Here is a 9422-nt window from a genome sequence, read left to right as displayed (position 1 = left end):
TGCGTGTGCCGGAGGAATCGTGCCAGGTTTACTCACTTAGTTAACTTTCATACGGTTAAGCTGAGCTTACACAAAGCACGGTTACATTCTTACCGTCGTCTATATTATGTATCGTGGGTAATCTAACAATCTATAATGGTGTACCAACGGACTTAAATACACATGCTTAGTGTAGTAAGATAAGAGAGCGGACAGACGGTCAGAGAGATAAGAAACTGACATGAGTGCAAAACAGCGGCGTTGTAGCCATCAGCCACACCTCCCCGAGTGCTTTGCTCTCTCGCGCTCTCCCTCCATGCACTTCACTGGTGGAATGATTTTGTACTTTGTTATGAAAGTTCAATGAATCATTGGTTTATTAAGTCATAGGAAAATTGTTACATTATAACCTATAGGCCCTTTGCCCTCATGCTGGCGGCGTTATTTCTACTGTGTTGAATAACAGCCTAATCTGATGCCAATGGTCAACAACACCTCCCCGAATGCTTTGCTCCTCTCTTCCCTCCGGTAGATTCAAGAATCAGCGTTCTAATGCAAGGCTCCCCATCCCAATACCCGCCATGCACATGCCCACTCCCCTCTTCAAGCCTTCCAAGTTGGGAGCCATCACCCCATCCTGGGGCAAGGAGTTCCACCATTTAACCACGCGCTGTGTGAAGAAAGACTGCCTTTTATCCGTTTTGAATCTCTCGCCCTCCAGCTTCAGCAGATGACCCCGCGTTCTGGTCTTACGAGAGAGGGAGAAAAGCTTCTCCCTGTCCACTCTCTCCATCCCATGCATAATTTTATAGACCTCTATCAGGTCTCCCCTTAACCGCCTTCTTTCCGAGCTAAAAAGCCCCAAGCATTTTAACCGCTCCTTACAGGGGGGTTGCTCTAGTCCCCTGATCATTGTGGTTGCTCTTTTCTGCACCTTCTCAAGCTCTGCAATATCCTTTTTTTTTTAGGCGTGACCAGAACTGTACACAGTATTCCAAGTGTGGTCTCACCATAGATTTGTACAAAGGCAATATGATAGCAGCAGTTTTATTCTCTATTCCTTGTCTAATTATGGCCAGCATGGTTGCCAGCCTCCAGGTGGTGGCTGGAAATCTCCTGGGATTACAACTGATCTCTCAGTGACAAAGATCAGTTCCCCTGGTGAAAATAGCCACTTGGGAAGGTGGCATTATACCCCACTGACATCCTTCCCCTTCCCTGCCTTCCTCAGGCTCCAACCCCCAAAACTTAGGGTTGCCAGCCCCAGGTTGGGAAATACCTGGAGATTTTGGGGGCGGAGCCTGAGGAGGGCAGGTTTTGGGGAGGGGAGGGACTTCAATGCTGTAGAGTCCACCTTCCAAAATGGCCATTTTCTCCAGGTGAACTGATCTCTGTCGCCTGGAGATCAGTTGGAATAGCAGGAGAGCTCCAGCTACCACCTGGAGGTTGGCAACCCTACCAAAACTCCAGGTATTTCCCAACCTGGAGCTGGTAACCCGATACACAGACAAAACTGTAATAATATAACAGATAATAACACTGCAAATAACTGTTTAGAAGGTTCTGTGCCGCTCTCATTCATCCTAAAATGCTAAACCCCAAACTCCCCATTAAGTTGCCAATTTTCCTTTTCTGCCCAAGCTCCTGTGCCTTTTAAGAGACATTCAGTCCCTGATCTTTTGGGAGATACTGGGGGTCAGCTTTATCTCACAATTCTCTTGGTTATTGAACGGCATTTAATTATTAGAAATATGTATATTTTTTAAAATCCTGCCAGGGAGCTAAATGAAGGCCAGCCACGACCTGGCCCGAGCACAAAACTGCTTTCTCCCCGCCCCAGGGCTCCCAGTCTCTCAATACGCCCCCCTTTTAAAGTTCTCATGGAAACTCGTCGGGTGACCGTGGCCACATGCTCAGCCTGATCTACCCCACAGAGTTTTTGTGAAGCTAAAATGGGGGAGAGGAGAACGCCGCAAGCAACTTTGCGTCCACATGGAGGGAGAAAAGGGGCTATTAATGAAGTAAATAGGAGCCCCGTGGTGCAGAGTGTTAAGCTGCAGTACTGCAGTCAAAAGCTCTGCTCACGACCTGAGTTCGATCCCGACAAAAGTCGGTTTCAGGTAGCCGGCTCGAGGTTGACTCAGCCTTCCATCCTTCCGAGGTCGGTGAAATGAGTACCCAGCTTGCTGGGGGTAAAGGAAAGATGACTGGGGAAGGCACTGGCAAACCACCCCGCAAACAAAGTCTGCCTTGGAAATGTCGGGATGTGACGTCACCCCATGGGTCAGGAATGACCCGGTGCTTGGCATGCAGAAGATCCCAGGTTCAATCCCCGGCATTTCCCTTTGACTAGGCAAGTAGGGAGTTGGACTAGATGACCCTGGTGGTCCCTTCCAACTCTATGATTCTACATAGATGATGTGAAAGGCCTCTGCCTGAGACCCAGGAGAGCCGCTGCTGGTCTGAGTAGACAATACTGACTTTGATGGACAAGGGTGGGAAGGAGTGTGGCTCAGTGGTAGAGCCTCTGCTTGGCATGCAGAAGGTCCCAGGTTCAACCCCCAGCATCTCCCGTTAAAAAGGACTAGGCGAGTAGGTGATGTGAAAGACCTCCGCCTGAGACCTTGGAGAGCCGCTGCCGGTCTGAGTAGACAATACTGACTTTGATGGACAAGGGTGGGAAGGAGTGTGGCTCAGTGGCAGAGCCTCTGCTTGGCATGCAGAAGGTCCCAGGTTCAACCCCCAGCATCTCCAGTTAAAAAGGACTAGGCGAGTAGGTGATGTGAAAGACCTCAGCCTGAGACCTTGGAGAGCCGCTGCCAGTCTGAGTAGACAATACTGACTTTGATGGACAAGGGTGGGAAGGAGTGTGGCTCAGTGGCAGAGCATCTGCTTGGCATGCAGAAGGTCCCAGGTTCAACCCCCAGCATCTCCAGTTAAAAAGGACTAGGCGAGTAGGTGATGTCAAAGACCTCAGCCTGAGACCTTGGAGAGCCGCTGCCAGTCTGAGTAGACAATTCTGACTTTGATGGACCAAAGCAAGGGTCTGAAATATCAGCCCACCCCAACCGTGGGGGGGAGGGATCTACCTCTTGCAATGCACCCCCCTCTCCAGACACACACACCACACTCCTTCCCTCCTGCTTGGGTGGAAAGAATGCATGAAATACCCACGGGGAGAGAAATTCCCAAGGTTTGCACCCAAGGTTTGCATCGCGCGGGGAGGGAAATGCAAATGCCCGAATTAAGTCGTAGGGAAGGGGAGAATATTTGCTTCAGCTTTAAGACCCGAAAGGTTCTTAAAGCGGATCTGATATATACTTCTCATATTAAAATAATACTAAGAACGCTCATTCTAATTCTGCGCGGAAACGGGCCCCGGTCAGAAACCAGAGGCTTCAGAAACCCCATTTCCGCGCAGAATCAGAACCCACGACTTTCTCCAATGTCTTTAAAAAATACGCTTGTCAAAGTTCTTGGCAGCAGCCAGGACTCAAACGTACCGAGAGAGAGAGGGAGGAAAGAAAATAACTCCAAACCTTTAAAACTTAACAGATTCCCCCAATGCAGTCTTGCAATCCCTGGATCCTGTTGAGTTGTGATAGTTGGCGTTGTTTTTAAAATCCAGTTGAGCTGAGCGCTTGCCCTGCAAAATTACATAATTAAACACCAAGAAAAAAAGAAACTTCTGTTTTTCTAGTAGGCTTTTTCTTTCTGATTGGTCAGCCCGGTTTGGATCCGCCCAGATTACTCCGCGGTTCTTTCATGCTGCTGGCTGTCGGGCTTGCGAAGTCTGCCTAGCAACGCGTCCCTCATTGGCAGACCGGGAAGGGAGGGGAGGAAGAGGGCAACTGGGTCCGACAGGACTTTCTCTGCTCGCAAAGCCCCAGGATCCTACCTTGCAGGGTTGTGAGGAAGCATTGTGAAATTGTGGAACTCCCTGCCCCAGGATGTGGTGATGGCTGCCAACCTGGAAGACTTGAAGAGGGGAGTGAACATGTCCATGGAGGAGAGGGCTATTCATGGCCACTAGTTAAAGTGGATACTAGTCATGATGCATCTCTATTCTCTCCAGGATCAGAGGAGCATGCCTACTATATTAGGTGCTGTAGAGCACAGGCAGGATGGTACTGCTGCAGTCGTCTTGCGAAAGGTGAAGTGGATCACCTTTGGAGTACCTGATATTTAACTTCCTGACAGTGAGAGTAGTTCCTCAATGGAGCAGGCTTACTCTGGAGGTGGTGGGCTCTCCTTCTTTGGAGGTTTTTAAGCAGAGGCTAGACGACCATCTGACAGCAAGGCTGATCCTGTGAATGTGGGCAGATCATGAGAGGGAGGGCAGGAAGGAACGAGTCAGTGCTTAGCTCTCATGACCTTTTCTTACACATCACCTACTTTCCTGGTCCCTTTAACTGGAGACGCTGGGGATTGAACCTGGGACCTTGTGCATGCCAATCAGATGCTCTTCCACTGAGCCACAGCCCCTCCCCACTAAATAGGGAAGAATTGCTGCCATTAAAATTAATGTATTACCAAGAACAAATTTATTATTTTAGATGCTGCCTATTTATATAGAAAAGAAGACAATAGATGGATGGCAAAGACAAGTCAACAAATTTGTGTGGGGTGGTAAAAAACCAAGAATTAAGTTCAAGGTTATGCAAGATGAGAAAAGAAGAGGCGGATTAGCTTTACCGAATTTGAAGCTTTATTATCAAGCGGCGGGGTTACTCTGGATTGCTGCCTGGATTAAAGACCCAGAACAGAAAATACTGAAACTTGAAAGAGGAGAATGGAAACAAGCCCTGCATTACTATTTATGGAAGGCTAAAAAGAAAGAAATATTTGAACACCGACATGTGCTTATAGAAGGGGTGATGAAGATCTGGATCTAATCCAGATCCCTCCTCTGTCCAGTCCACACCTTCCCTGGGCTCCACCCCAAATCTCAAGGAATTTCCCATCCTGGATCTGGCAATCCTATTTCTTCATCACTTAACACTTGAGTGGAATCTTGCTCACTCGGTCTTCCCTATGGCTGCTTAGATAAAAGGTGGTGATCTTTAACTGGAGCTGAAAATTCAGAGGGGGTCTTGAATGCCTCAGAGAGGACTAAGAGACTTTAGGGTTGCCAATTCCAGGCTGGGAAATTCCTGGAGATTTGGGAGTGGAGCCTGGCGACATAACACCAAACAGCCATTCGCGAATGCTGCAAACAGAAAGAACCCGGTCAAATCCTTTCAAAAGACCCTGCCAGTTCCAACTGAAGATGCCCCGGCTCCAAAAACATTTGGCTGTTGCTCTGAGAATTGGCCTAGATCCATGAGGGCTTGTGACGGAGTCTGGCATTCACCACATTCTTTGGAAATACAAAGCAGTCCCATTCATTTTCCCTCCATGCAACATCTGCACTATAGCCCCATTTCTTGGTGCCTAAAGAAGGGGAAACTTGACCGGCCAGAATGGAAAACTTGTTTTGTTCTTCTCAACAGAAAAGGGCTGATATCACAAGTTTTCTAACTCAAGAGGGAGGGGAAGGAGGGTAGGAAAAGAGAGCAGTGGGGTCCCTCAGGGATCTGTGTTGGGACCCGTGCTTTCCAACCTATCCATCAACGACCTGGAGTTGGGGGTGAATAGCGAAGTGGCTAAGTTTGCAGATGACACCAAATTATTTAGGGTGGTTAAAACAAAACCGAAGTGTGAAGAGCTCCCAAAGGATCTCTTCAAACCGGAGGAATGGGCATTAACATGGCAAATGAGATTCAATGTGATGGGATCTGTGCTGGCAGTGACAGACCTAGAAAGGGATCTTGGTAGTGGATCGCTTGATGAAGATGTCAACCCAGTGTGCGGCTGCTGTGAAGAAGGCAAATTCCATGCAGGCCATAATTAGACGAGGAATTAAGAATAAAACTGCTGCTATCATACTGCCCTTGTACAAATCTAAGGTGAGACCACACTTGGAATACTGTGTACAGTTCTGGTCACCACACCTAAACAGGAATATTGCGGAGCTTGAGAAGGTGCGGAAAAGAGCAACCAAAATGATCAGGGGAGCTAGAGCAACTGCCCTGCGAGAAGACACACCTTCTGTCTTCCTCCCTCCCACATCATTATGTATATAAGATCCCTTTGCATATAAGCAGATGACAAACAGCATCCTCACATTGCCAGACACAGAAGCCAAGACTGCAGGGATGTCTAGACATCTGGAGATGCTGAAGGGATCAGATCCGGAGGTGTCAAGTAAAGGTAAGAAAGGGTCCACCTTACAAGGGCGAGAGGGGAATTCGAACCTGGGTTTCCCAGATTCCAGTCCAACACCTTAACCACTACCCCACGCTGGCTCTCGAACACTGCGTTTGTGTGAATTGTACTTTGTTTGGGGTGACAAAATCTCTTCAACCGTCTCCAGTACTGAGTGCATCTCAAGACAGACAACCCCCCCATCCCTATGTTTCATTATTTGCCCCCCCCCCCCATTTCCTTCTGCCTCTGATTCCTGCAAAAAGCCATTGTGGGCACTGAGAGGCAGAGTGGTGTAGAGTTTAGAGCGTGGGACCAGAATCTGGGAGAAGCTTGCTGGGTGACCTTGGGATGTTCACACACTTTCAGCCTCACCTCACAGGATTGTTGTTGTTGTTGTTGTGAAGAAGAAGAAGAAGAGTTGGTTTTTATATGCCAACTTTCTCTACCACTTAAGGGAGACTCAAACCGGCTTACAATCACCTTCCCTTCCCCCCACCACAACAGACACCCTGTGAGGTTGGTGGGGCTGAGAGAGCTGTGACTAGCCCAAGGTCACCCAGCTGGCTTCATGTGGAGGAGTGGGGAAACCAACCCAGTTCACCAGATTAGCCTCCGCTGCTCATGTTGGAGGAAAGGCAGCTAGCTGTTAGCAAAACAAATGCCCTGAATTTGACCCGATCGCTTCCATTTCTCGGTGCGGGGCTGACAGGTGAGCGGAATCACTTCCCAGGACTCCCTTTGCAAATAAGAAATGGGCACCCACATGCAGGTTAAGGTGGGGGTTATCCCCCCCCATGCTCAGCTGTAGAGCATCTGCTTGGCACTTATTTATTTATTTCTGTTATTGAATGTGTACTCTGCTCTCTGTCCCTGCCAAGGATGGGAAGAGGCTCTTTACTGCGTTGGCTTGGAGCCCTCATACCATCTCCTCAGGCCAGCTTTTTCTTCTTGTTGCTTGAGAAGGCTTTCTTAATAGGTGTCTGGCTTCTCCCAAAGCACCCCTCCCGGGACAGGTTAGTCAAGGGAGTGATCCGAGGGCCGCAAGCGACAACCTGGCTGACAGCCGCTTGTCTACTTAAGTTTTAAACCCGGGGAGCTGGGAGTGGCTGGTGTGAAAAGGGAAAAAATGGAAGGGATGCCGTAAAAGGCAAGAAGCCTTTCTTGGGAAAGCGGAAGGCTTGTTCACCTGAGGTTAGGGTTGCAGGCCTCCAGCGTGGGGTTTGATTCCCCACTCCCTCACATGAGCTGCAGAGACTAATCTGGTAAACTGGATTTGTTTCCCCACACCTCCACATGAAGCCAGCTGGGTGACCTTGGCCTAGTCATACTCTCTCGGCCCCACCTACCTCACAGGGTGTCTGTTATGGGGAGGGGAAGGGAAGGTGATTGTAAGCCAGTTTGATTCTCCCTTAAGTGGTAGAGAAAGTCAGCATATAAAAACCAACTCCAACTCCTCCAACTCCTACTCTTCCTCTTCTTCTTCTCCTCCTCCTCCTCCACCTCCTCCTCCAGGTGGGATCTGGAGATCTCCTGGACTTGCAACCGATCTCCAGACCACAGAGATTAGTTGCCCTGGAGAAAATGGCTGCTTTGGAGGGTGGACTCTAAGGCATTATAGCCCATTGAGGTCCCTCCCCTTGGTTGATTGCAGTCTACCTTTTTGGTTGAAGATGCAGAAAGGTGGGGGTATAAATGAAGTAAATACAAATACATGAAGGATCTGGCTATAGGGGATATTAAAGACCTTAACCTGAGACCGTGGGAGCTGCTGCCAATCTGAGTAGACAATAGTAGAAGGAGAGTTCACCACCTCCAGAGGAAGCCTGTCCCACTGAAGAACCGCTCTAACTGTTGGAAAATTCTTCCTAATGTCTAGACGGAAACTCTAGTCCATCACTGGCAGCTAGCCATGGTGAGATAAGGGAACCTCCACATCCAGAGGCAGTCAGCCTCTGAATCCCAGTGCCAGGAGGTCACATCAGGGGCAGGCCTCGGCCTCTCTGCCCTGTTGTTGGACCTCCAGAGAAACAGGGTTGGCCACTGTGTGAGATGGATGCTGGACTGGATGGACCCCTGGTTTCATCCAGCAGGGCTCATGTTCTTGAACTGAGACTGACTCTTCTTGGGTAGAGGTTTTAGGGTTACCTCCTGTGCAGGCGTCAGTCATTAGAGTTGGCAGAACTGGCCAAGGCTGCCTGCTAAGCAGGTACTCGGCAGCAGGGGACGAACGGGATTTTACTGCCGCATTATGTGCAAAAGAGGCCATAAGAGTGAGTCTGTTGAATTGCAATGGAAATTGAGAAAGACGCAGAGATCCAGCCGGTGTGAAGAAAACGTTTTTATTGCCCTGTTTTTGCATGCTTCAATGCTGCGACTCGAGACCCTTTTTTCTGGATCCAAGGAAGCCACATTTGAATTGTGTGAAGCCCGGCGTGCAAAAGACCAAGAGCCCTTGACAGCGAGAGGGGAAAGTGTTGTCTTTCAGCTACCTCCAGACAACTTCGGTGCTGCTTAAGTCCAAGGCCTTCCCCGTGTCAGGGAGAAAAACTGAGTTCTTCCCCTTCCCAGGATTTCAGGAGGAGCAGCGAAAGGTGAAGCCGACCACCTTTGGCTAAATGGCCATCTGGCAGCAATTCTGATTCTGTGAACATAGGCAGATCATGAGAGGGAGGGCAGGAAGGGGTGCGTCAGTGTTTGGCTCTCGATTGGCCCAGGGTAATGCAGATCAATCGCCACTTTGGGGTCAGGAAGGAATTTTTCTCCAGGCCAGATTGGCCCTGGGATGCTGGAGGTTTTTTGCCTTCCTCTGGGTACAGAGCAGGGTTCACTGGGGGAATTGGCGAGGGGGAGCTAGGTGTGAATTTCCTTCATTGTGCAGAGGGTTGGACTAGATGACCCTTGAGATCCTTTCCAGCTCTATGTTTCTATGTTCAAAGGAGGGAAAGTGCAGCCAAATCTTCACAAAATTTTGCTCTGGGTTCAGAAATACCTGGAGATTTGGGGATGGAGCCTGGAGAAGGCGGGCTTTGGGGAGGGGAGGGACCCCAGCATTATATAATGTCATAGCGTCCACCCTCCAAAGCGGGCATTTTCTCCAGGGGCACTATTCTTGGTTGTCTGGAGACCAACTGCAGTAGCAGGAGATCTCCAGGTGCCACCTGGTGGTTGGAACGTAGTCAGTCGACTCCACTGAG

This window comes from Euleptes europaea, chromosome 7, assembly GCF_029931775.1.
Source record: "Euleptes europaea isolate rEulEur1 chromosome 7, rEulEur1.hap1, whole genome shotgun sequence".
NCBI lineage: Eukaryota > Metazoa > Chordata > Lepidosauria > Squamata > Sphaerodactylidae > Euleptes > Euleptes europaea.
Note: the sequence above shows the minus strand (reverse complement) of the source record.